The sequence below is a fragment of the Coregonus lavaretus genome, assembly GCF_964263955.1.
Source record: "Coregonus lavaretus genome assembly, chromosome: 34".
Taxonomy (NCBI): Eukaryota; Metazoa; Chordata; class Actinopteri; order Salmoniformes; family Salmonidae; genus Coregonus; species Coregonus lavaretus.
Window position 1 is genome coordinate 28,106,128 of NC_140021.1, and position 26,157 is coordinate 28,132,284.

Genomic DNA, 26,157 nt, shown 5'->3' on the forward strand with positions numbered 1-26,157 from the left:
TTTATTAAAGCACTGTGAATGCCATTAGAAGATGATTAGCCTACTCTTTTTTTCTCTTGGTGACCCCATGAAAGAATTTGTGAATATTAGCAGGTTTTTGGTACACGCAGACCTCACATTTTTTATTAAATTGCATTTCAAGTGCCTAAAAAAAGATCTTAAAAAGTCTTAAATTCAACTTGATGGAACCTGCAGAGTGATACCCTGAAGGCCTTTGTTTTTTCCTTTATGATCGTAAAAATGATTAAAAACCATCAGAAAACTTGTAGTATTTTCACTTTTAAAGTGGTGTATTAAATACAAAGTTACATTTTATAAAAAGGTGATAGAAGTTTTCTCTGAAGTCTACTGATTACAAGGCCAGAAGTATGTGGACACGTGCTCGTCGAACATCTAATTCCAAAATCATGGGCCTTAATATGAAGTTGGTCCCCCCTTTGCTGCTATAACAGCCTCCACTCTTCTGTGAAGGCTTTCCACTAGATGTTGGAACATTGCTGCAGGGACTTGCTTCCATTCAGCCACAAGAGCAATAGTGAGGTTGGGCACTGATGTTGGGTGATTAGGCCTGGCTCGCAGTCGGAGTTCCAATTCATCCCGAAGGTGTTCGATGGGGTTGAGGTAAGGGCTCTGTGCAGGCCTCACCAATCTCGAATGGACCTAGCTTTGTGCACAGGGGTATTGTCATGCTGAAACAGGAAAGGCCTTCCATAAACTGTTGCCACAAAGTCGGACGCACAGAATCGTCTAGAATGTCATTTTATACTGTAGCATTAAGATTTCCCTTCACTGGAACTAAGGGTCCTAGCCCGAACCATGAAAAACAGCCCCAGACTATTATTCCTCCTCCACCAAACTTTACAGTTGGCACTATGCATTCGGGGAGGTAGCGTTCTCCTGGCATCTGCCAAACCCAGATTCATCTGTCGGACTGCGTGATTCATCACTCCAGAGAACGCGTTTCCACTTCTACAGAGTCGCTAGCAGGGCAGAAATTTGACGAACTGACTTGTTGGAAAGGTGGCATCCTATGATGGTGCCACGTTGAAAGTCACTGAGCTATTCATTACGGGCTAATGGTGTCTATGGAGATTGCATGGCTGTGTTCTTGATTTGATATACCTGTCAGCAACTAATCCACTAATTTGAAAGGGTGTCCACATACTTTTGGCCATATAGTGTATATAAATCCTGGATTGCTGATGCTATGTATTGGCCGATGAGAGGCTTTGAAGCCACCAGTCGGCCATATTGGCACTCCTCAGAAGACCATATGTTGGTGTTTTCTTCCCATCCGACTTACTCAGTGTAACACCCAGAAAAAGGCAGACACTGCCAACTTTCAGGGCTAAGCAACATGATGAATGTATAGGAGGTACTGTTTATTTTATTAATGAGATGTTGTAAATATAAATATAACACACACATTGCACAACCCATACCAAAACAATTTTTTGAAATGGTTTGCACTAATTAATAAACTCCTGACATGTAACTTAAAATGGCCTCATTCATCATACTATGTCGTTTCTCCAGGTTAGCAGATTGAGGCACTGTATATCTCTTGCTGAAATAATGTATTTCAGCAACATTGAAACAAATAATTCAATTATTTTGTTATTGAGAGCTTTTCAAGAGGACTCATTCATAATTACCTGTCAGTATCATTATTTTCAGTGATGACAGGCTCAAAGTCTTTCTCCAGCAGGTCCCAAATGTGAAGGTAAGAGGCAGCATCCATAACACAGAAGACTGTTGGCCTGGTCTGGGCCCACTGTACTGACACCACCGGCTGCCCTGCTGTACTGCTGGTCCACTCCATCAGAGGCTTCTCAGTCAGCACGTTGTCTAGTCTGACACTGCCATCCCCACAGGCCACCTGGAGCACAGAGAAGCAAACACACACAGTTCATATGTAAACATTCACATACACACACACGTTTATGTTTACACACACACTCACACACACACACACTTATCTATCCCAAAAGTACTGATCTCACCAGGAAAATGGGTTCCCCAAAGGGAGAGAAATTGATGGAGGTGACATCAACGAGTCAGAATCCAACAACCTGAGCCCTTAACCAACAATGCAGTCACTATGATGTCTACTGTATTTAGAATATAAAGACCAACAAATACACATAATTCACAAAAGTACAGAAAATAGAATGTAATAGAAATAGATTGTCCATTCAACTTTGGAGGAGCCTTTAACCCGTGACTGGTCCAATGGTTGACAAAACCCTATAAACAACACACATTGTATAACACACACATTACATAATACATACCATATGACACAGTGTGGCTTCTGTAGCTCAGCTGGTAGAACACAGTGCTTGTAACACCAGGGTAGTGGGTTCGATCCCCGGGACCACCCACACACAAAAATGTATGCACGCATGAATGTAAGTCGCTTTGGATAAAAGCGTCTGCTAAATGGCATATTATTCTGTCCACATGATCCTGGACATACTGGATGGATGCGTCCCAAGTGGCTCCCTATATAGTGCACTACTTTTGAGACGCATCCACAATGTTTGGCATATCCAGGATGCTTATAAAGACAAACAGTGACACCGAGAGAGAAAGTGATTCATTGATGCTCACCATAGTTGTGCCAATGAAAAGATTGTTGGAATTGGAGGGACGACATTTTAATAGCAGTGTCTGTCTGTAAAGGAGTTGTTTTCTTAATGTCTCGTAGCGAGGACCTGGAGAGAGACAGAGAGAGGGAGAGAGAGAGAGACGGAGAGAGGGAGAGAGGGAGAGATGGCGATAAAGACCCAGCCATATCAGTACAGGTCACGAGATTCCAGGCAAAAAAAACACAGTACAGTGAAAAGACTGGAACACGACACCACCAGCAAGTTAACAGATACATATTTGATCACGCTGTCACGTCAGTCTAGTCACCCGACAACAACAACGTTCCGTACAACATGTAAAACAAGCTCGAATATCCAGCAGCTGTGTTCCGCGGGTAACACGTTGTGGGTATTTTGGGCCCACTGACTGACAGTGATGAATGATGGGGAGATCTGTCTCACCTCTCGCTGGTGGGATGGACTGTAGAACTGTGGAGCAGTTTCACTTTGCCCCCAGGCCGGAACCCTGCAAGAGAAACATCCAGGGTTAATTTTGTGTTAGAAAGAATAAACATCAAACGTAATGGAGGAAACGTGTTAAACGTAACTGACTCACCGAGGTCTGTCTGCGTGCATGTGTCGTTGGATTTAGGGAGCTCCAGTACCACCTGTGGGACAGAGATGGTAACACCAGCATTGCAGAAAGGCACATGACACATTTATAATCACTCAGTGCTGTCAGTAAACAGGAAGACCAAACCCATAACTCAATATGACCAGTTATACAGCTATAGTGTATAAACAGTTATAGTGTTGATGCAAAGGTATTGGATGGTTTTGTAGCATATTAGATAGACACTTACCCATAGATTCAGATAGATTGGCACCTCTCCCCCATGCAGGTTAATAATAATACTTTGAGTCAGGTGGTTTGAAAGAAACTGGCATGTCTTAAGGTACACAGTCCTGTGTGGGGTAGTTAGGGTTAGGGGTCATCTCTTAGATTAGGGGTTAGGGAGGGTTTTGGGTAAGGGTTAGGGGCCATCTGTTAGATTAGGGGTCAGGGCTTAGGTTAAGGGTCAGTTCCTTACAGTTCCTAATAAAATTTCATGTTTTTATTTTCAGATGAGAACATACAAGAAGAAAACAGAACGTGGAAGCTATGGCTCTGAGGTGATACAGCATGCCCTGAAGTCAAAAGAAAATGGGCAGACCTTAAAGGGGGCTGCCAGGGTGTTCAACATTCCACCAATAATCCTACGGCACCACAGAGGAAAGGTGAAAAACCCAGGCTTCAGCCAAATGGGTGGAGCCCCAGTCTTCTCTTCCACGTATGAAAGTGACCTCATCAACCACATTCAATAAATGGAAAGAGCCCTATTTGGCCTAACATTATGGGACTTGAGAAGACTCGCCTTCGATCTGGCAGAGAGGATGGGAATCAAGCACAGATTCAACAAAGGAAAGGGGTATGCAGGGGTGGATTGGTTGAGTGGCTTCATGAAGCGCAACCCTCAACTGTCAATTCGAGTACCGCAAGCAACCAGTCTTGCGAGGGAAGTGGGCTTTAAGAAGCTTAAGGTTGACCTGTTTTTTACGTCCTACGAGGACGTTTTAAACAGTGTCAGGGACGTCGGGCCAACGAAGATTTGGAACATCGATGAGACGGGAATACAAAATGCATGGTCCGTTGGAAGGGTGAGTGACTCAGGCTGGGTCAACAGTACCATCTTTGTCGACTGGCTCCACCACTTCGCCCACTGTGTTGGTTGCACCCCTGAGGAACCCCACATCCTCATCCTCGATAGGCACCACTCCTATAAGACCCTGGAGGCTGTTCTGACAGCAAGAGGCCAGGGAGTGATTCTCACCACTCTGCCACCCCACTGCAGCCACAAGATGCAGCCGTTAGACCGTACCATCTTCAAGGGTCTGAAGGCCTTTCACAGCAGGGCAGCAGATCAGTGGATGACGATGCATCCTGGGAAAAGGATAGGTATTTACCAAATGGCTGGCCTCTTCGCAAAGGCCTATAACAAGATGGCCAGTGTGGAGAGAGGAGTGGAGGGCTTCCAGACCAGCGGGCTGTGTTCTTTGGAGAAGGAGATCTTCACAGAAGCGGACTTCGTGGCTGCTGAGGTAATAGAGGAGCCTGAGCCCATTGCCGGTAAGACAAAGTCATCTAAATTAACAAAAAGTAGCAGAAGCAGCATGTACTTGGTAGAAAGTGTTTATTGTACTAACACCGATGTATTGTTTTTGTCGTTTATTTTCAATGCAAAGAATCCATTCAACCACAGTGCTCTACCGCCACCGCGGCCACCTCTACTGATACAGCCACCAGCTCTACCGCCGCCACCTCTACCACCTCCACCAGCTCTAATGCCAAAACCTCTACCTCCACCACAACCTCCACCCTGCAGCCTACCCTTGCTCCAAATGTTGGTAAAAAATAAATAAATAGTCAGCACTCATTTTAGGGAATATATATTTGAATATAGTGATTAGAAGTGTTTATTGTACCAATACTCATGTGTTCTTGTTGTTTGTTGGTTTTTGCTTAAACCAACAACCAACAGCTGCAGCAGTTATATTGGAGTTGTCCCCGAGGCCGAGGAAGAGGAAGGCAGAGTCTGCGGCTGTTCTGACAGCCTCCCCTTACAAAAGGTTGCTAGAGGAAAAGGCTCGACAGAAACATCAACAAGAAGAAAAGAGAGAGAGTAAGAAAACAAAGGTTCTTCAAAAAAAAGGTTGTCTCAAATAAGGTTGCAACACAACAAGCCACATCAGCCACCAAAGAATGGGATTCGGAGTGTATTTTCTGTGAGAAGCTGTTTTCAGTCACAGGTGGGGACTGGATTAGGTGTAAGCAGTCCAGGAGGTGGGCTCATGAGTTGTGCTCCAATTTGACTGGGGATAGCTTCATTTGTGACCTATGTACAAATTAGAATTGTGAAATAGCAGAGCATAAGAGATGCAACATCAATGCTGCACTGAATTAGTTATGATTTATTGTTATTAAATGTTAAATTCCAATGTTATTTAATGTTATTAGTTATATTCCATTCCAATATTATATTCCAATGAGTTACCCTGGTACACCCCCTTTTCAAAAATGTCATGAAATAGCACAAAAAAAAGTGTAAACTTTAGCCATTTCTTTCCCTTTATAGTTTATTCGCCTAAGCATGTCCTTCGTCCAGGTACCAATTTTTTTCAAAACATTGCTTTTTTTGTGTCAGCAATTAGACATTGGGCCTCATTCATCAACCGTTTGTCACGGTTTCGGCCGAGGCTGCTCCTCCTCCTGGTTCGGGCAGGCTTCGGCGGTCGTCGTCTCCGGAGTACTAGCTGCCACCGATCTATGTTTCATGTTCGTTTGGTTTGGTCTTGATGTTGTACACCTGTGTCTAGTTAGTCCTCGTTAGTGTTCTATTTAGTTCTCGTTGTGTGTGTCTGTGTGTTATTGTTTCGCTGTCGTGTTTTCTGCGCTACTGTTTGCCTTGTGCATTTCATATTTTCCTCCTCTGTGTTCGGAGGTTATTTACGCACTGTTTTGTGCGCCGTTTGGTTTTCGCCTGTGTGCGGACTTTCTCGCCTCCGGGCGTTTGACTCGTGTATTTGAGTGTGCTGTTCACTAAAGTCTATTGGACTTATTTTTCTGCGTCCTGCATCTGATTCCTGCACCACACCCACCTACAGCACCCGCTGACAGAATAACACACCATTATGGAATCAGCAGGATCGGCTGTGACACCTGTGTCGCTCGAGGAGCATATCCATTGGCAGGAGGGCCAGATAAGACAACTGGAGACCGCTCTACAGGACGTGATCAACACCCTGCACCGATGGGAAGCCAGCAGGGTACCCACACCTCCACCTACCCTGTCCACCCCATTGGCCGGTCCACCAGCCCCAGGTCCGGAACCCAGGAGGATTCGGCTCTCGCTCCCGAGGGCGTATGACGGAAAACAGCGTTTAGTACCACGTCAGGTCATTTCGAATATCTTGTCATGCCATATGGGTTGATGAATGCTCCATCAGTCTTTCAATCCTTCGTAGATGACATTTTCCGGGATATGCAGGGACAAGGGGTGGTTGTGTACATTGATGATATTCTGGTATACTCGTCTACCTGAGCCGAGCATGTAACCCTGGTGCGACGTGTATTGAGGAGGCTGTTGGAGCACGACCTATATGTCAAGGCAGAGAAATGTCTGTTTTTCCAGGAGTCTGTCTCCTTTTTGGGTTATCGGTTGTCCGCGTCAGGGGTGAGTATGGAGGTGGATCGTGTGTCCGCTGTGCGTAATTGGCAAACTCCAACCACTGTAAAAGAGGTGCAGCAGTTCTTGGGCTTTGCGAATTACTACCGGAGGTTTATCCGGGGTTTTGGACAGGTGGCAGCTCCCATCACGTCCCTTCTGAAGGGGGGTCCGGTGCGCCTGCAGTGGTCAGCTGATGCGGACAGGGCCTTTGGGAGACTGAAGGACCTGTTTACGTCGGCTCCGGTGCTGGCGCATCCGGATCCCACGATTCCCTTTCAGGTTGAGGTGGACGCGTCTGAGGCTGGTATAGGGGCCGTGCTCTCTCAACGGTCCGGCTCGCCACCTAAACTCCGCCCCTGTGCTTTTTACTCCAAAAAGCTCAGCCCGGCGGAGCGTAACTATGACGTTGGGGACAGGGAGCTGTTAGCTGTAGTTCAGGCCCTTCAGGTGTGGAGGCATTGGCTTGAGGGGGCTCAACACCCTTTCCTCATTTTGACTGACCATCGGAACCTGGAGTACATCAGGGCAGCGAGGAGACTGAACCCTCGCCAGGCCCGATTGAGTATGTTTCTCACCAGGTTCGTATTTAAAATCACGTACATCCCTGGTTCCCAGAATGGCAAGGCAGATGCACTGTCCCGGCGGTATGACACGGAGGAGAGGTCCGTTGAGCCTACTCCCATACTACCGGAGTCTTGCCTTGTGGCACCGGTGGTGTGGGAGGTCGATGCCGAGATCGAGCGAGCGTTGCGTACCGACCCCAGCCCTCCACAATATCCTGAGGGTCGGAAGTACGTTCCGCTCGAGATTCGGGATCGACTCATCTACTGGGCTCACACGTCACCCTCCTCTGGACATCCGGGTATTGGCCGGACAGTGCATTGCCTTAGCACTAAATACTGGTGGCCTACTTTGGCTAGGGATGTGAGGGTTTACGTCTCCTCCTGCTCGGTGTGCGCCCAGTGTAAGGCGCCCCGACATCTGCCCAGGGGTAAGTTACAGCCCCTACCCGTTCCACAACGACCATGGTCCCACCTCTCGGTGGATTTTGTAACAGACCTTCCCCTCTCTCAGGGGAATACCACCATCCTGGTCGTTGTGGACCGGTTCTCTAAGGCCTGTCGTCTTCTCCCTATGTCGGGTCTTCCTACTGCCCTACAGACCACTGAGGCCCTATTTACCCACGTCTTCCGGCATTACGGGGTCCCCGAGGATATAGTGTCTGATCGAGGCCCCCAGTTTACCTCCCGTGTGTGGAGAGCGTTTATGGAGCGTTTGGGGGTCTCGGTTAGCCTTACCTCGGGGTACCACCCGGAGAGTAACGGGCAGGTGGAACGTGTCAACCAGGATGTGGGTAGGTTTCTGAGGTCGTATTGCCAGGACCGGCCTGAGGAGTGGGCGCGTTACATTCCCTGGGCCGAGATGGCCCAGAACTCTCTCCGCCACTCCTCTACTAACCTAACCCCTTTTCAATGTGTATTAGGTTACCAGCCGGTTCTGGCACCGTGGCAGCAGAGCCAGATCGAGGCCCCTGCGGTGGATGATTGGATGAGGCGCTCGGAAGAGACGTGGAACGCTGCCCACGTCCACCTGCAGCGGGCCGTCCTTCGTCACAAGGCGAGCGCCGATCTCCACCGCAGTGAGGGGCCGGTGTACGCACCCGGAGATCGAGTCTGGCTCTCTACCAGAAACCTGCCCCTCCGCCTGCCCTGCCGGAAGCTGGGTCGGCGGTTTGTGGGGCCCTTTAAAGTCCTGAGAAGATTGAACGAGGTGTGTTATAGGTTACATCTACCTGTTGAATATAAGAATATTAACCCCTCGTTCCATGTGTCTCTTCTCAGGCCGGTGGTAGCTGGTCCACTCCAGGACAATGAGATAGGAGAGACTCCTCCTCCCCCATTGGACATCGAGGGGGCTCCGGCGTACACCGTTCGGTCCATCTTGGACTCCAGACGCCGGATGGGGGGTCTCCAGTATCTCGTGGAGTGGGAGGGGTACGGCCCGGAGGAGCGGTGCTGGGTGCCGCGGAGGGACATCCTAGACCCATCTCTCCTGTCGGAGTTCCACCGGGACCATCCCGCGCGCCCTGCTCCAAAATCCACGCACACTCAAGAGCATTCTTACGCACATTTAAGTGATGACAGTTTGCTCCAAATAATTGGTTACTGCATTTCATTTAATTCTACAGTCGTTTACAATGATAGTATTTTACTGTAATGTATTTCTGATCATTTGTTGAAAAACAAATCATAGTATGCAAAGAAACACTAACATTGCAATTTACATCAGCAATTAAGCTGATTAAATCCTGCATTATGTGGTGATTGATCGCACTATTTATAGGTCCAAAATTGGCCTGTTTCTGCACATCAGGCGTGCTATCAAAATGGCACATCTATTGCTGCTTGACGACATTGCCGTGCCTGCTCTGAGAAGGGAACGCATCTTTGAGGATCACGTTGATTTATTTGCAGAGACTGACGAGTACTTGATCGGACGGTTTAGGCTTCCAATACACGTTTTAATGGAGCTGTGTGATACTTTGGAGCCAGCGCTGCGAAGCCATACCCAACGGTCCAATCCCGTACCACCTCATGTGCAGGTACTCTCCACCTTGGGATTTTTAGCCACTGGGACATTTCAGCGGGAGTTAGCAGACCGGGTGGGCATATCACAGCCATCCATCAGCCGCGCTCTCCCACGAGTTGTGGATGGAATAAATCAACTGGCCACACAATATATGTTCTTCCCCTACACAGCGCAACAACAGCTGCCGGTCAAGAGAGGGTTCTACTCTATTGCGGGTCTGCACAACGTAATCGGGGCAATAGACTGCACTCACGTGCGCATTAAGGCACCCTCACCAGACCCATTCCCATACCTCAACCGCAAGCAATATCACTCAATCAATGTACAAGTCATCAGCGACTCCGACAACCATCTCTTGAACGTGGTCTCCCGCTTCCCAGGAGGTGCACATGACTCTTATATTTTGCAGAACAGTTCTGTGGGAATGCGCCTGGAACAAGGAGCTGCTGGAGACGCATGGCTCATTGGTAAGCATTGTTCAGTAATTTCAAATTCCAATTGTTGGTTTCAAAAAGTGGCTTTCTTAATTAATGACTTGTTTCATTAGGAGATCGGGGGTATGCCCTTGCGCCCTGGCTAATGACGCCACTAACAAACCCTCAGACGCACCAAGAGGCCTCTTATAACCAGAGGCACGCACGCACCCGCTCCACCATTGAGCGAACCATTGGTATTCTGAAGGGACGCTGGATGTGTTTGGACACAGCAGGCGGTAAGCTGCTTTACAAGCCAGAGAAGGTGAGTAGAACTACTTGTTTTATTCAGGTTTGAAAAATGGAGAACATGTTGTAGAATAATCTAATTCCAACAATTCATTTTATTTAGTTTTTCTAGCTTTTGATCATCTTTACACCGTTTTTAGGTTTGCAGAATAATCATGGCCGTTGTGTGTTACACATCGCTATGAAGCGTGGTGTTCCACTTCCACTTCAGCCACCACACCAGGATGTGCGTCCTGACCCATTGCTGGGACCAGACAACCGACTTGGCGTGGAAGTCAGACAACAAATAATTTCTTGTTTTTGATTTGTTTTGTCCTTTAAATACCACGAATTAAACACATGAAATGACACAGGTTTCAATGCGCGTTCTTTATATTTTAAAATGTGTGTTGATGTCTTTGAGTGTTTCTGATATTGTGGCCAGAGTAGAAGCGATTTCACAGAGACTTTGCGCAATCCGCTCCTGGTTATCCAAGACCGCATCGGAGATGGCAAGTGCAGTTGGACGGGACCTGGGGGCACGTACATGCCCCCCTCCAGTGGTCAGCATATGTCTCTTGCGAGGCGTTTTCTTATGCTAATTAGGAACAACTGGCACACGCTTTCAATTACGAAGACGTGGGATTAATCAATCCTAAGAACACAGGTGCGAACAATTCTGTTGTTTAAGAACATGTCATGAATCCGACGTATACTTTTCTTAGGGAGTTTATTAAGAACAAAGTTTAGAAAATTCTTAGGTTGATATTGGTGAATGAGGCCCAATGTTCTTAGGGGGGCTAGTTATCCCCTAGTACCTTATACCCAAACGCGCTTCAGCCCAGCTTAAATGAAAAAGGGGAGATCAGGTGCTCGCCTGAGGGACTTGAAAATCCAAGAAACATTCCTTACCCCAGGATACTTCAACTGGTGACTATCCGGGAGAATACAGAAAAAGGAGCACTGTTGCACGAGGCAGAAATAATGCAGTGCTACTTTAGTTTTGCCATCAGCTGGAAGACTGTGTCTGTTATGTGGGCAGCTTGTCTCTCCCTTTTCTGTTTCCCTTCCTCCTTGTTTTGTCCCCTCTTTGTCTGTTGTATGTGTGTTTGTCCCCTTTATGTGGGTGTGTCTGGAGTGGATCAGGGGGCGTGCTCAGGATCTGCCTCTCCTGTGCAGCTGCGGGTTGTTTCCAGTGATTCCTGCCTACGCAGCTGCATCCTATTCTCTCATCAACCTGCACTACTAATTCCTGGGCATGGCTCTCCACCGGCGCCAGATCGTTGTTCTTACTAGAGCGGTAACTTGGCTCACCAGTAAAGTTATATTATCTTAGTCTTCAGCCTGGCGTTTTACTCTCCTTAACCTGTCGTTTGTTTTGTCTTCAGTTCAGACATACCTCCCGGCCTGCCTGCCTTCGTGCCTGCCTGCCTGCCTGCCTCAGCCTCTCCTTCCTCCGGAGCCGACTAGCCCACTCTGTTCCTTTTCTTCTGTTGTTTTTTGGACTATGACAAATTGAACTTTTATTAAAAGTATTTTTGTTTCCTCCACTCCCTTAGTCATGTTTGTTTCTCTGAGTGCTGGGTTGAACCATAGCGTAACAGTGTCCCCTTTTCTCAGCGGAGGGAAGGAGGGCGGAGGGACGGTGAGTCCCTCCCCTCAGACTGACCATCAGATGCAGGCCATCAATTCAGTAAAAAATAAAGAAGCAAATTATTATAGTCACTTAGCTGTGCCTCACAAGTCATACAATAAATTATATATTACCAGTGTGATCACATAGAGTTTTTTAATATACATTTAAAATGCTATTTGAAGAACAACATTGGCAGGGCAATTCAAGCATAGCCAATACGCAGTGATAATGTATTAGGCCTATAGCCTACTGCACAAACCTCATTGCTACAGAACTGTTTTTAATTGGTTAATGTTGCATAGGCTTACGTTTTTTAAAGTAAAAAATCTGAGCGGTAGATCTCTGCTTGCATTTTGACTCAAAGTGACCTTGACTTAGAAAAGGTTGGTGACCACTGGTGTAAAATAACTTGTCATATAGAAATGGAAGCTTGGTATTGAGCTGTAAACACCCATCGCTGAAAGAGAGTGTCCGCTCGAGTCCTCAGCTTCTTAAGTGATTGCTTCTCAGCCCTGTCCTCTTCCAACAGTACTGCAACCACCTAATAACACCAAAACAGAGAGCATGAGGCAATAGCAACTGCAACAAGAGGGAAAATCTGCAGTATGACGACGTCAAAATGGTTTCTTAGATTTAAAGAAAAATAAGGTATTATAGGCTATACCTGTGAGGCTGAGCGCAGAAATGTTGCTAGGCGCTGTGAATCGATAATCAGTTTGGTCATAGATTCATCAGACGCCTCGTGGGAGAGGTTGGGACCTGTTGCAACGTGGGAAGAAAGTAGGTTCCAAATGGCACCATATTCCCTGTACAGTGCACTACTTGCTCTGGTCAACAGTACACTCTCAGAAAAAGGGTACGGTTAAGTTACAGTATTGTTCCCGGGGGTATAAAAATACACATAATGTCACTTCAGAGTTACACATATAATCTCATATGGTACTGTTCAGTAATTTTTAGGGTACATGTGCGGATAATCTAGTATAATGGTACATTGTTTTTCCCAATATTTTGAATATAGAGGGACAATCATCACACACTCTCAACAACCACGCCATCATTATCATATTTCCCAGCATGCTCTATTGCAGGTAATTTTTTTGAATAGTTTGTTTCAATATGTGTGTTTTTGCATGCACATTGATTTATCTTATACTACACAAAGATAAAAACATACATAACAAACTAATTCAATCGGTTAGTAGTTGGATTTATTGCATCTGTTACTGAGATGGTTGTTCCCGTTAAAATGGTTTAGTTAGTCTTTTTTTTTTTTTTTTTACCAATTTTCCCAACCTTGGCAGTCACTCTAAATGAAGGTTGCAGGTGATTACAATATCACATTTTTCAATATCCTACTCTGGCTGGATTCCAATTGGAATTACATAGCACTCTGCAAGCAGCATAACGTGACTTGCCTGATGTTGCCTCCAAAATATAATTTTCAGGCTACTGTTTAAGGGTAAAACTAGGCTGTCAAAGTACAGCCTTATGATATATGTAATGTGTTGTCATAAAGAGTTTAATTTCAGTGATTAAGTATTCACTTAGGCACTTGATTGGTGAAGGCTATAAAACTGAAAGCCATTGAATGCAACAACCATGTCTCTAGCAAACACAGTCATGGGTGGTGGTGATAACTCTAAAATTCACTTGAAAGGCACCCTGGGAAATATGCAAATAAGGCTTTACACCCTACAGTGTTAAAACAACACCCAAAACCTTTTTAGAGGTACATTTTTGCCACTTATAGGGAACAAACGGCTTTGTCACTGGGGTGGTACCCTAAAAAGGCAAATGTGTATCTTTTCCAAAGATACGCTTTTGTACCTGTACTATCTTGTCCCCTAAGGTACACTATTGGCTCTTTTAAGGTACGAACTGCAAGGGTACAATTATGTACTTATAACTAAAGGTACAAAGGATGTACCTTACAGGATACCACTATAGTGACAAGCGTTTGTACCCCTTTAAGAAAAAATCTAAACCTTTATTTCTGAGAGTGTATAAAGGTCAATTTATTTGGTTATTCTAAAATTTCAAATCAAATTTATTTCAACTTCCACATAATAAACAATTGAAACTTTAACAGTGCCCTATAAAGGGAGTAATTTCCAATTCGGTACATAGTCATAGATTTGATAGAATACAGATCACAGTGCACGTTTCCTGACCTCCACAGCCTACGTTCCTCTCCATGGGATGCTGTGTCCTGTCCACTTCTCGCTCACCTCGATTTCCTCCAGTTGAATGTCTCGATCAGTATTGTCCTCGTTGCACTGAACATAAGCCTGGAAAGTGATAATGCATTGGGGTTGATTATCACATTGATATGAATAAAAAGATACAAGCAAGCTTACTGTCACAATGATATCATTAAGCATCAGACCTGGGTTCAAATACTATTTGATATATTTCAAATACCTTTTGCGTTTGCGTCTGTTAAGCATAGACGAACTTGTTTAGTGTTGGTTGATCCAAAGTTGTTGATGTACATGTCACTTTCATTGACGGGGGCAGATCCAGGAGGGAGAAGGTGATGGAGAAGTCCAGGTCGATCAGGCGAAACAGCTCTGTATTACGTTTCCTGGGGTGGGTAGGAGATATTATAGAGCAGTAACAGAAAATGCAGCAATGGAACCTTTCTTACAGGGTTTAGGGAAGGGAACACTGCTACTACCTTACTCTCCCACCAAGGTGCATGAATGGAGGAGTAAATTGAAGTGATGTGGAAATTCAGCAACTCTTGGAGGACAGTGGAAGTTGATAAAAGTGCTTCTTTAACAATAAAGAACAATAACAATAAAGAAGCATTTTTATTAACTTCCACTTTCCTCCAATAGTTGCCGAATTTCCTCCAATTTTAACTGCATTCCCCTCTCTTTAAATACTGCTTAAACTAACAGTTAGTTCCGTTAGACTTACTTTTGTTAGCTGGCAACCTTCTTGCTGACCTCACGATGCTTCGCAGCCACAAAGTCCATCCGTGAAGTGAACCTTTACTTTGAGGCATTTCAGAATCTATGGTGAATAAATGTTTTCGTTATTCAAACATTATTGTAAAATAAGACCTAAAATACAGTCCAAAATATGTATTGTTCCAGGGTCGTATGAACCAAACGGGCTGAAACCTACAAAAATGTGTCCAATAAGAATGCTTGTTTTTGTTTTCTGTTGCAAAACACTTTGCACTATTGAATACCCAGTAGTTTTGAGCGTTGACCATACCTCTTGACCTTTTGGGTCTGTCGTCCTCCTCTGTGCTTAGCCCTCTCTCGTTCTCCTCATCTGAATGGCCTCAACAGCCTCCCTCCTCTGTGAGCTCACTTCCTCCCTCTCTTCTCTCTTTTCATGGCTGTGTGTCATCTTCTCATCCACATCCTCAAAATCTTCCTCATAATCCTTTGGCGATAAAACATCAGTTTTAAGTTGCTCTTATAATGTTGTAGTAATATTGTAATTACACTAGTCACAACATTGTGTTACACAGTACTTTGCATTGAAGTTCCAGCACAGACTGCAATATCTTCCGGGATTCTTCCGATAGCATTGAGGAGTACACCACATCAGTCACTGGCTTCATCATTTAAGTGCATCGAAGACGTCGTCCCCACAGTGACCGTACGTACATACCCCAACCAGAAGCCATGGATTACAGGGTAGAGCTGCCGCTGTCAAGGAGCGGGACTCTAACCCGGACGCTTATAAGAAATCCCGCTGTGCCCTCTGACGAACCATCAAACAGGCAAGGAGTCAATACAGGACTAAGATTGAATCGTACTACACCGGCTCCGACACTCGTCAGATGTGGCAGGGCTTGCAAACTATTACAGACTACAAAGGGAAGCACAGCCGCGAGCTGCCAAGTAACACAAGCCTACCAGACGAGCTAAATCACTTCTATGTTCGCTTCGAGGCAAGCAACACTGAAGCATGCATGAGAGCATCAGCTGTTCCAGATGACTATGTGATCACGCTCTCCGTAGCCGATGTGAGTAAGACTTTTAAGCAGGTCAACATTCACAAGGCCGCAGGGCCAGACGGATTACCAGGACGTGTACTCTGAGCATGCGCTGACCAACTGGCAAGTGTCTTCACTGACATTTTCAACATGTCCTTGACTGAGTCTGTAATACCAACATGTTTCAAGCAGACCACCATAGGCCCTGTGCCCAAGAACACTAAGACAACCTGCCTAAATGACTACCGACCCATAGCACTCATGTCTATAGCCATAAAGTGCTTTGAAAGGCTGGTCATGGCTCACATCAACACCATTATCCCAGAAACCCTAGACCCACTCCAATTTACATACCGCCCCAACAGATCCACAGATTATGCAATCTCTATTGCACTCCACACTGCCCTTGTCGTAGAAATATTTGACTCAAAAGTAGTCAACTCAAAAATATTTCTCAAGAGACTGGAGCTTGTGAATCTAAAAATTAGACTTTATTATTTGCATAACAAAGCCGAGCTTGCTCCATGGAACAACTGCTTGCCCTGAACCGGAGCACTCCTTTTATACAGACACAAATGCATAGTCATACTGATACAACATACATAGTTACTCTTCTCTATGTGAATGAATAACATCTTTCAGTATCACATGTTGGCTACTCACGGGGGCTACTTGCGCTTCTCTAAATGGGGCCTCTGTATCTTATTAGTGACGTGACTCAAAAAATTATGTACATACGTACGTTAAAGAACAATCACACTCTGTATTGACTATATTCACTATCCAGACATATATCTGAAGTACAAAGTATCAATCATGTTCATTCTGTTTTACCTTTATCATTTCATAACACATTATAAAACATGTCAATTAATACTTAAACATGGTTTAAACATGTCATCCATAACCCATTCTCAACCACATACATTTAAGCATTTATCATTTACCATCCTCCCTGGCCCTTGAGATTATGTGCATGTGGCTATGTGTCAGGTCATAAGCACAAACAAATGATAACACTAGTTCCATTGTTACTCCAATCTACACACAGCCACCACGAGGAGTTGTATCTCCATCACATGTCATTGACATACCCAGACCAGCTGCAGGGAGTTATGAAAAACACATAAATGTCTCTGCTCTGTATTAACCCTGGTTAATAACCCTGGTTATTAAAACTGGTTCTCAATCCATAAGCATTTAAGGTATATAGGTGTTTCATTCTACCATACCCTTTCCCACCTGGACAAGAGGAACACCTACGTGAGAATGCTATTCATTGACTACAGATCAGCGTTCAACACCATAGTACCCTCAAAGCTTATCACTAAGCTGAGAACCCTGGGACTAAACACCTCCCTCTACAACTGGATCCTGGACTTCCTGACGGGCCGTCCCCAGGTGGTAAGGGTAGATAACAACACATCTGCCACGCTGATCCTCAACATGGGGGCCCCTCAGGGGTGCGTGCTCAGTCCCCTCCTGTACTCCCTGTTCACCCATGACTGCATGGTCAGGCACGACTCCAACACCATCATTAAGTTTGCTGATGACACAACAGTGGTAGGCCTGATCACTGACAACGATGAGACAGCCTAGTATGGCATCTACTCAGCCTCCGACCGCAAGGCACTACAGAGGGTAGTGCATACGGCCCAGTACATCACTGGTGCCAAGCTTCCTGCCATCCAGGACCTCTATACCAGGCGGTGTCAGAGATAGGCCCTAAAAATTGTCAAAGACTCCAGCCACCCTAGTCATAGACTGTTCTCTCTGCTACCACACGGCAAGCGGTACCGGAGCGCCAAGTCTAGGTCCAAAATGCTTCTTAACAGCTTCTACCCCCAAGCCATAAGACTCTTGAACAGCTAATCATGGCTACCCGGAATATTTGCATTGTCCCCCCCACCCCACCCCACCCCCTCTTTTACGCTGCTGCTACTCTGTTTATTATCTATGCATAGTCACTTTAACTCTACCCACATGTACATATTACCTCAATTACCTAGACTAACCCGTGCCCCCGCACATTGACTCTGTACCGGTACCCCCTGTATATAACCTCCCTACTGTTATTGTATTTTACTGTTGCTTTTTAATTATTTGCTATTTTTATTTTTTACTTATCTATTTTTTACTTATTTTCTTAAAACAGAATTGTTGGTTAAGGGCTTGTAAGTAAGCATTTCACTGTAAGGTCTACACCTGTTGTATTCGTCGCTTGTTGCAAATAACATTTGATTTGATTTGAAAGCTGTCAAACTAACGGATGTGTTATTATTTGCTATTTCAATGCTGCTTGAACACATTTAAATCACTCTCCATTTTCTGGAAAAGCAATCAATTTAGAGCATGCATGATGTATAATGAAACAAAATAAAAAAAACTGGAATACAAATGAGTTACAAGGAATTTCACCATCTATATCCTTTGACTCTTCTCACCTCAAAGTCCTCTTCATAGTCCTGACCTTCATCATAGCCATGGTCCTCAGCCGGAGCCACCTCAATTTCCACCTACAGATGCAGTTCATTTCAGTAGTTTTAATTTCAGATGCAGTTAATTTCAGATGCAGTCTATTTCAGTCAATAGCTTGTATTTACCAGCTGTTACTTTCTGAGACCACCGTTTTAAATTACACGTTTCCCCAAAACGGTGCTTATTCTTACTTTGAGGTAAATTTGCTCTCGTTTTGTGGGTGTTGTGAGGTGTGGCCTGGTCAATATGGATGTGACCATTTGAAAATCACCAATCACCCTCTGGGCCACCATAATCACGTCGTTCTTCAACTGGTCGTTCAGGGGTGTATTCTTTCAAAACGTTTCCTAAACAGAAGCAAACAGAACAAAACTTGGAGAGGCCTACCTGAATTTGTTTAATGGAAACTCTCTGCAAAATTGTTTCGATACATTAGTCCAAACAGTACAGTACCGTTTAAACGTTGAACACCGTTCTGTCGTACTGAACACATCACTGTTAGTTAAGTACATAGACAAATATACAGTGTTTACAGTAAAAAGTGTATCCATGTGAATGTTACCATGCAATAAGCAGGAGCAAGTGAAGGCAAGCAAAGCAATGAAGCCACCAAACAGAAGGTGTCATTGCAAACATTTGCCAGTGAATAAAGGAAAAATATCAGAATAAAGTAGAGAACACTATACAGTGGGGAAAATAAGTATTTAGTCAGCCACCAATTGTGCAAGTTCTCCCACTTAAAAAGATGAGAGAGGCCTGTAATTTTCATCATAGGTACACGTCAACTATGACAGACAAATTGAGAATTTTTTTTCCAGAAAATCACATTGTAGGATTTTTAATGAATTTATTAGCAAATTATGGTGGAAAATAAGTATTTGGTCACCTACAAACAAGCAAGATTTCTGGCTCTCACAGACCTGTAACTTCTTCTTTAAGAGGCTCCTCTGTCCTCCACTCGTTACCTGTATTAATGGCACCTGTTTGAACTTGTTATCAGTATAAAAGACACCTGTCCACAACCTCAAACAGTCACACTCCAAACTCCACTATGGCCAAGACCAAAGAGCTGTCAAAGGACACCAGAAACAAAATTGTAGACCTGCACCAGGCTGGGAAGACTGAATCTGCAATAGGTAAGCAGCTTGGTTTGAAGAAATCAACTGTGGGAGCAATTATTAGGAAATGGAAGACATACAAGACCACTGATAATCTCCCTCGATCTGGGGCTCCACGCAAGATCTCACCCCGTGGGGTCAAAATGATCACAAGAACGGTGAGCAAAAATCCCAGAACCACACGGGGGGACCTAGTGAATGACCTGCAGAGAGCTGGGACCAAAGTAACAAAGCCTACCATCAGTAACACACTACGCCGCCAGGGACTCAAATCCTGCAGTGCCAGATGTGTTCCCCTGCTTAAGCCAGTACATGTCCAGGCCCGTCTGAAGTTTGCTAGAGTGCATTTGGATGATCCAGAAGAGGATTGGGAGAATGTCATATTGTCAGATGAAACCAAAATAGAACTTTTTGGTAAAAACTCAACTCGTCGTGTTTGGAGGACAAAGAATGCTGAGTTGCATCCAAAGAACACCATACCTACTGTGAAGCATGGGGGTGGAAACATCATGCTTTGGGGCTGTTTTTCTGCAAAGAGACCAGGACGACTGATCCGTGTAAAGGAAAGAATGAATGGGGCCATGTATCGTGAGATTTTGAGTGAAAACCTCCTTCCATCAGCAAGGGCATTGAAGATGAAACGTGGCTGGGTCTTTCAGCATGACAATGATCCCAAACACACCGCCCGGCGAATGAAGGAGTGGCTTCGTAAGAAGCATTTCAAGGTCCTGGAGTGGCCTAGCCAGTCTCCAGATCTCAACCCCATAGAAAATCTTTGGAGGGAGTTGAAAGTCCGTGTTGCCCAGCGACAGCCCCAAAACATCACTGCTCTAGAGGAGATCTGCATGGAGGAATGGGCCAAAATACCAGCAACAGTGTGTGAAAACCTTGTGAAGACTTACAGAAAACGTTTGACCTGTGTCATTGCCAACAAAGGGTATATAACAAAGTATTGAGAAACTTTTGTTATTGACCAAATACTTATTTTCCACCATAATTTGCAAATAAATTCATAAAAAATCCTACAATGTGATTTTCTGGAAAAAAAATTCTCATTTTGTCTGTCATAGTTGACGTGTACCTATGATGAAAATTACAGGCCTCGCTCATCTTTTTAAGTGGGAGAACTTGCACAATTGGTGGCTGACTAAATACTTTTTTCCCCCACTGTATATCTATAGACAATGTTTGTCCACTTATCTGATGTTAGATGCACTGAAACAAATATAAAATGCCTCAACCAATTATGACAATCCCGAATTCAAAATGCAATGGTCTTGGTCTGATTGGGCATGTAATAAACAGCCATGCTCTATTCTCATGCTAGCAGAGGTGTTGATGGCAGACAGATATGGCCATGAGAAAAACCCCATCATCAAAACAAGTGTTACGGGCTCCTCTGTGTCACTTAATTGTTCCTGACTAGACCTCCAGGGTGACTCAGATCGCATCACTACTTACTGGGACACAAAGGGAAAACAGAGCCATGAAAACCAATATACTGTAAATGAGGAGCATCTATTGAAAAGGGAGAGGGACTGTTTATGACTTGTTGTTATCTCCATATTCCCTTTCCCCCTTTTCCTATATTAATTTATTCATTTTTAATGATGTAAAATGTGTGTTGTAAATTACAATTTAAAATGCACTTTGAATAAACTCTGACTTGACTTGACTTTGGAGTGCTACTAACCTTAGTTTTAACAGGCTCTGTCTTTTCCTTGTGAACTCTGAGGTCAGAGGATGATGATGATGATTTCTTGGCGCTGGTCTATTCTTTGGGATCCCTCTCAGGGTCAGCTCCTTCTCTGTGCCTCCTCTCTCTATGTCTATCCCTCTCTCCCTCCCTCTCTCTGTCCGACCTCTTACGTTCCCTGTGCACTCGCTCCACTTCTCTGGATTCACCATCATGTCTCCGACTTTCACCTGTATCCTGTAACAAAAATATACCCCAGGATATGAGACCCTAGATGCTGATCTTGGGTCAGTTTTGAATTTCCCCCACTAATGGTTAAGGTTAGGATTGGGGAGAGGAAGATTATCCTAGATCTTTACTTACACTCTTAAAAATATAGGTGCATGATGGAACCAAATAAGGTTATTGAGAGCAATGCCATAGGGCACGTGTCAAAGTTATTCATAGGAAGGCCGAGTGTCTGTGGGTTTTCGCTCCTCCCTTGTACTTGATTGATGAATTAAGGTCACTAATTAGTAAAAGAACTCCCCTCACCTGGTTGTCTAGGTCTTAATTGAAAGGAAAAATCAAAAACCCGCAGACTAGGCCCTCCATGGAATGAGTTTGACAGCCCTGCCATAGGGGAACCATTTTAGGGTCTCTGAAAAAACATAAATGGGATGGTTCTTTGAAGAACCATACAAAAATCCACAATTGAATAGCCCTGCACCAGAATTGAATAGCCCTGCTTTAGGGTTTTAAGCCTTATTTGCATATTTCCCAGGGTGCCTTTCAAGTGAATTTTAGAGCTACCAGTACCTCCCGTGACTGTGTTTGCTAGTAACAGACATGGTTGTTGCAATCATTTTCAATTCTGTGGCTATAAGTGAAGCTGATGTCATGGTCCTCTGTTGCTCAGCTGGTAGAGCACGGCGCTTGTAACGCCAGGGTAGTGGGTTCGATCCCCGGGACCACCCATGCACAGAAAATATATATTACAATAAATAAATGTATGCATGCATGACTGTAAGTCGCTTTGGATAAAAGCGTCTGCTAAATGGCATGTTTATGAAAATTGTATTCTTTAAGACAATACAGTATTTTGAAAGTCCTTCTTTTGAGGGCCAAGTTGTTCCCTTATAAAGCAGCCTGAAACTGACAGTTTACTGGCCACATTAGGCTTGTAAATCACATTATGCTGGCTTTCAAAGTGATGTTTAATTCCTATTGGAATCCAGCCAGTGGGGATATGCAACATTTGGAATTTATATTCACCTGCAACCTGCGTTCAGAATGACTGCCAGGGTTGGGAAGACTATGATATGAGACTACCTTAAACATCTAAACTCCAAGTAACAGACTGGAATAGTTTAGGAAAATGTATGTTATTTATATTTGAGAAGCATAAGATTAATTAATCAATCAATGTACATGCAAAAACATAGATATTGAAACAAATAATTCAAAACATCTACCTGCAATTGAGCATGCTGGGAAATATGATAATGATGGGTATGGTTTTGGTTCAAATATGGTTAACACCAACACTGTTGTTGTTTTTTTTACACCACTGAGTGTTAATTTAAATATTTACAGTGTTAATTTAACTCCTGAATCAACACTAGAAATGTTACACTGAAGAATCAACATTAGTTAACACTGGCCAATTTACTGTGTGCTATGAAAGGGACACATCTGCAGGCTTCCATACATTTCAAGAACCTTTTAGAATTATGAAGAACCGTAGATGCCACGTCAATAACCCCACACTTAACTCAAAGGTTCTTTATCGGGCAAGAGTTCTCCAAGGAACCTTAAGAGCTGAGAAAGAACTATATAAGAACCTTTTTTTCAGTGAAGGGGAAACTTCACCCCAGAGTGTGAGCCAGCGGAGCCAGTCAGGCTTTGTTTGTGGTGTTGTTACCTTACATTTAATTTTGGACAATATTGAAGACTCTTCCGTGTTGTGCTCTCTCTTTGTTTCTCCTTTGTTTCTCCTCCTTCTATTTTCTACGTTGCTCCCTGTATTCTGAAATCAAAATGAAAAAACAACAACAAAAAGATGTAATGACATACTATGATTAGTGAGGTAGTAAGATGTTGACAATTTTCACCTAGATAACTGTACCTTTGTCCTCCTTTTGTCCTGAATCTCTTTCTCTTCTTTCCTTGTCTCTCTGCTTCTCCTGCAATCCATCTTTGTAGCGTTCTCTCTTTCAGATACTCCCTCTCATTAATAATATGCCATTTAGCAGACGCTTTTATCCAAAGCGACTTACAGTCATGCGTGCATACATTTTTTGTGTATGGGTGGTCCCGGGGATCAAACCCACTACCTTGGCGTTACAAGTGCCATGCTCTACCAGCTGAGCTACAGAGGACCACATTATATGTATCTCTCCTCTCACGATCATGCTCTTTATCCCTGTCTCTCCCTCCCTCCCCTCATCTCTCCTTTTAGCTCTCTCAGACCTTCGCTCCCTGTCCCGCTCACCTGTTTCTCTCTCCTTGTCTCTCTCCTTCTCCTTCGGCTCATCTCTTTCCCTCTCCCTTGTCCTCTCCTTATCCATTACTCTTGCCTTTACTCTCTCTACCATTTTTCTTTTTCTTTTCTATCATATAGTCTGTCTCTGTACCCATCCCTGTACTTGCCATTGTCTGTGCCTTTATCCCTCTCTTGCTCTCTTCTTTCTTTGTCTCGCTCCTCCCTTTTGCCTGTCTCTCGAGCCGTCATTCCTTCTGTATTGATGTCTGCCCTTCTCTATGTCTCTGGGTTTTGTCCTCTCTCGGGCGCTGTCTCTCTCTCTGTTCTTCTCTTGCACCCTTTCGGCCTCCCTCTCTGGGTCTCTATGGTGTCGCTCCACGGACTCCTCTGTCCTGTGTCTTCTCTCATATTCATCTCTCCTCCTGCCAAAGTCTTCATCATGCCCTCCACCCTGACAACGAACATTGCACTTGATACAATTGGGACAAGGTTATCATATACCCCTAGTTATGTGCCTCCTAAGGTAATCAGTATGTTATTTTGTTATTTTCTTCAAATTCGACAAGTAGCTAATAGATCATTATTCTCATTGACAACACGCACAGCAATTACAAAGACTGACTTTGCTGCAAAGAATATTGGTGTAACGTTATAACCACTGACAAAAGGTTTAGTTACCATTACCATTAGCTTTAACATTGTTAGCTAGCAAGCAAACTAATGCCTGGAGACGTAAGTGTAGCTAACCTACCTATCTATCTCTATGTTTGCCACACGTACAGTGCATTCGGAAAGTATTCAGACCCCTTTACTTTTTCCACATTTTGTTACGTTACAGCCTTATTCTAAAATTGATTAAATTGTTGTTGTTTTTCCATATCAATCTACACACAATACCCCATAATGACAAAGCAAACACAGGTTTTTAGATATTTTTGCACATTTATTAACATAACAAAACGGAAATATCACATTTACATAAGTATTCAGATCCTTTACTCAGTACCTTGTTGAAGCACCTTTGGCAGTGATTACAGCCTCGAGTCTCCTTGGGTATGACGCTGCAAGCTTGACACACCTGTATTTGGGAAGATCCTCCCATTCTTCTCTGCAGATACTCTCAAGCTCTGTCAGGTTGAATGGGGACTGTCGCTGCACAGCTATTTTCAGATCTCTCCAGAGATGTTCGATCGGGTTCAAGTCTGGGCTCTGGCTGGGCCACTCAAGGACATTCAGAGACTTGTCCCAAAGCCACTCCTGCATTGTCTTGGCTCTGTGCTTAGGGTCGTTGTCCTGTTGGAAGGTGAACCTTCGCCCCAGTCTGAGGTCCTGAGCGCTCTGGAGCAGGTTTTCATCAAGGATCTCTCTGTACTTCATCTTTCCCTCCATCCTGACTAGTCTCCCAGTCCCTGCCGCTGAAAAACATCCCCACAGGATGATGCTGCCACCAACATGCTTCACCGTAGGGATGGTGCCAGATTTCCTCCAGACGTGACGCTTGGCATTCAGGCCAAAGAGTTCAATCTTGGTTTCATCAGACCAGAGAATCTTGTTTCTCATGGTCTGAGAGTTCTTTAGGTGCCTTTTGGCAAATTTCAAGCAGGCTGTCATGTGCCTTTTACTGAGGAGTGGCTTCCGTCTGGCCACTCTACCATAAAGGCCTGATTGGTGGAGTGCTGCAGAGATGGTTGTCCTTCTGGAAGGTTCTCCCATCTCCACAGAGGAACTCTGGAACTCTGTCAGAGTGACCATCGGGTTCTTGGTCACCTCCCTGACCAAGGCCCTTCTCCCCCAATTGCTCAGTTTGGCCAGGCTCTAGGAAGAGTCTTGGTGGTTCCAAACTTCTTCCATTTAAGAATGATGGAGGCCACTGTGTTATTGGGGACCTTCAATGCTACAGAAATGTTTTGGTACCCTTCCCCAGATCTGTGCCTCGACACAATCCTGTCTCTGAGCTCTACGGACAATTCCTTCGAGTCTTATAGCAAAGGATCTGAATACTTACGTAAATAAGGTATTTTTGTGTTTTATTTTTAATACATTTGCAAACATTTCTATAAACCTGTTTTCACTTTGTGATTATGGGGTATTGTGTGTAGATTGATCCATTTTAGAATAAGGCTGTAATGTAACAAAATGTGGAAAAAGTCAAGGGTTCTGATTACTTTCTGAATGCACTTGTACAATTGTTGTGTATCTAGTCACCAGTTTACCTTCTCGGGATGCATGTTATCGCCTGTATGTTCCTCCTTGTGAAATATTAGACTGATTTCAGAACTAAAGCTTACGAATTTGTGTTGACATTATCCAGCGCCATGACAGCAGATTTCGATTGCGCAATCGCACTGACACTAAGGTAAATGCATCATGTTCTCTTGACAACAGGATCTTTAATCAATAGAATAGCAATTTCTGCAAGCAAGAAGGAATCAGCATGGATATATACACAGTTCAGATGTATCAATAGCAGATCCATCTATTTATTATGGCAAGTCCATTGAAATAGAATTACTAAATTCTGAAATTACTAAATTCAATTTTTATGGGCAAGTAAAAAATAAATAATGTAAAGCCATAACCATCATGAAGATAAAAAAAAAAATTGTAATCAGCATTTATTGGCTTTGTTTAGTGTAGCCTGGGTGCCAGTCAGTTAAA

General features: G+C 44.1%; 1 pseudogene across 1 annotated transcript; it reads right to left on the minus strand.

Annotated features, from left to right (window-relative positions):
• Positions 1-1,651: 1,651 nt before the first annotated feature.
• LOC311108908 (cytoplasmic dynein 2 intermediate chain 1-like) lies at positions 1,652-25,727 on the minus strand (annotated as a pseudogene). Its single transcript has 15 exons — positions 25,713-25,727; positions 23,397-23,950; positions 18,188-18,259; positions 15,011-15,184; positions 14,708-14,803; positions 14,241-14,369; positions 13,957-14,073; positions 12,447-12,541; positions 12,175-12,323; positions 4,319-4,477; positions 3,054-3,117; positions 2,614-2,717; positions 2,162-2,247; positions 2,004-2,079; positions 1,652-1,879 (listed from the first exon to the last, which is right to left on the minus strand). The product of its transcript is annotated as a cytoplasmic dynein 2 intermediate chain 1-like (transcript).
• Positions 25,728-26,157: the final 430 nt, after the last annotated feature.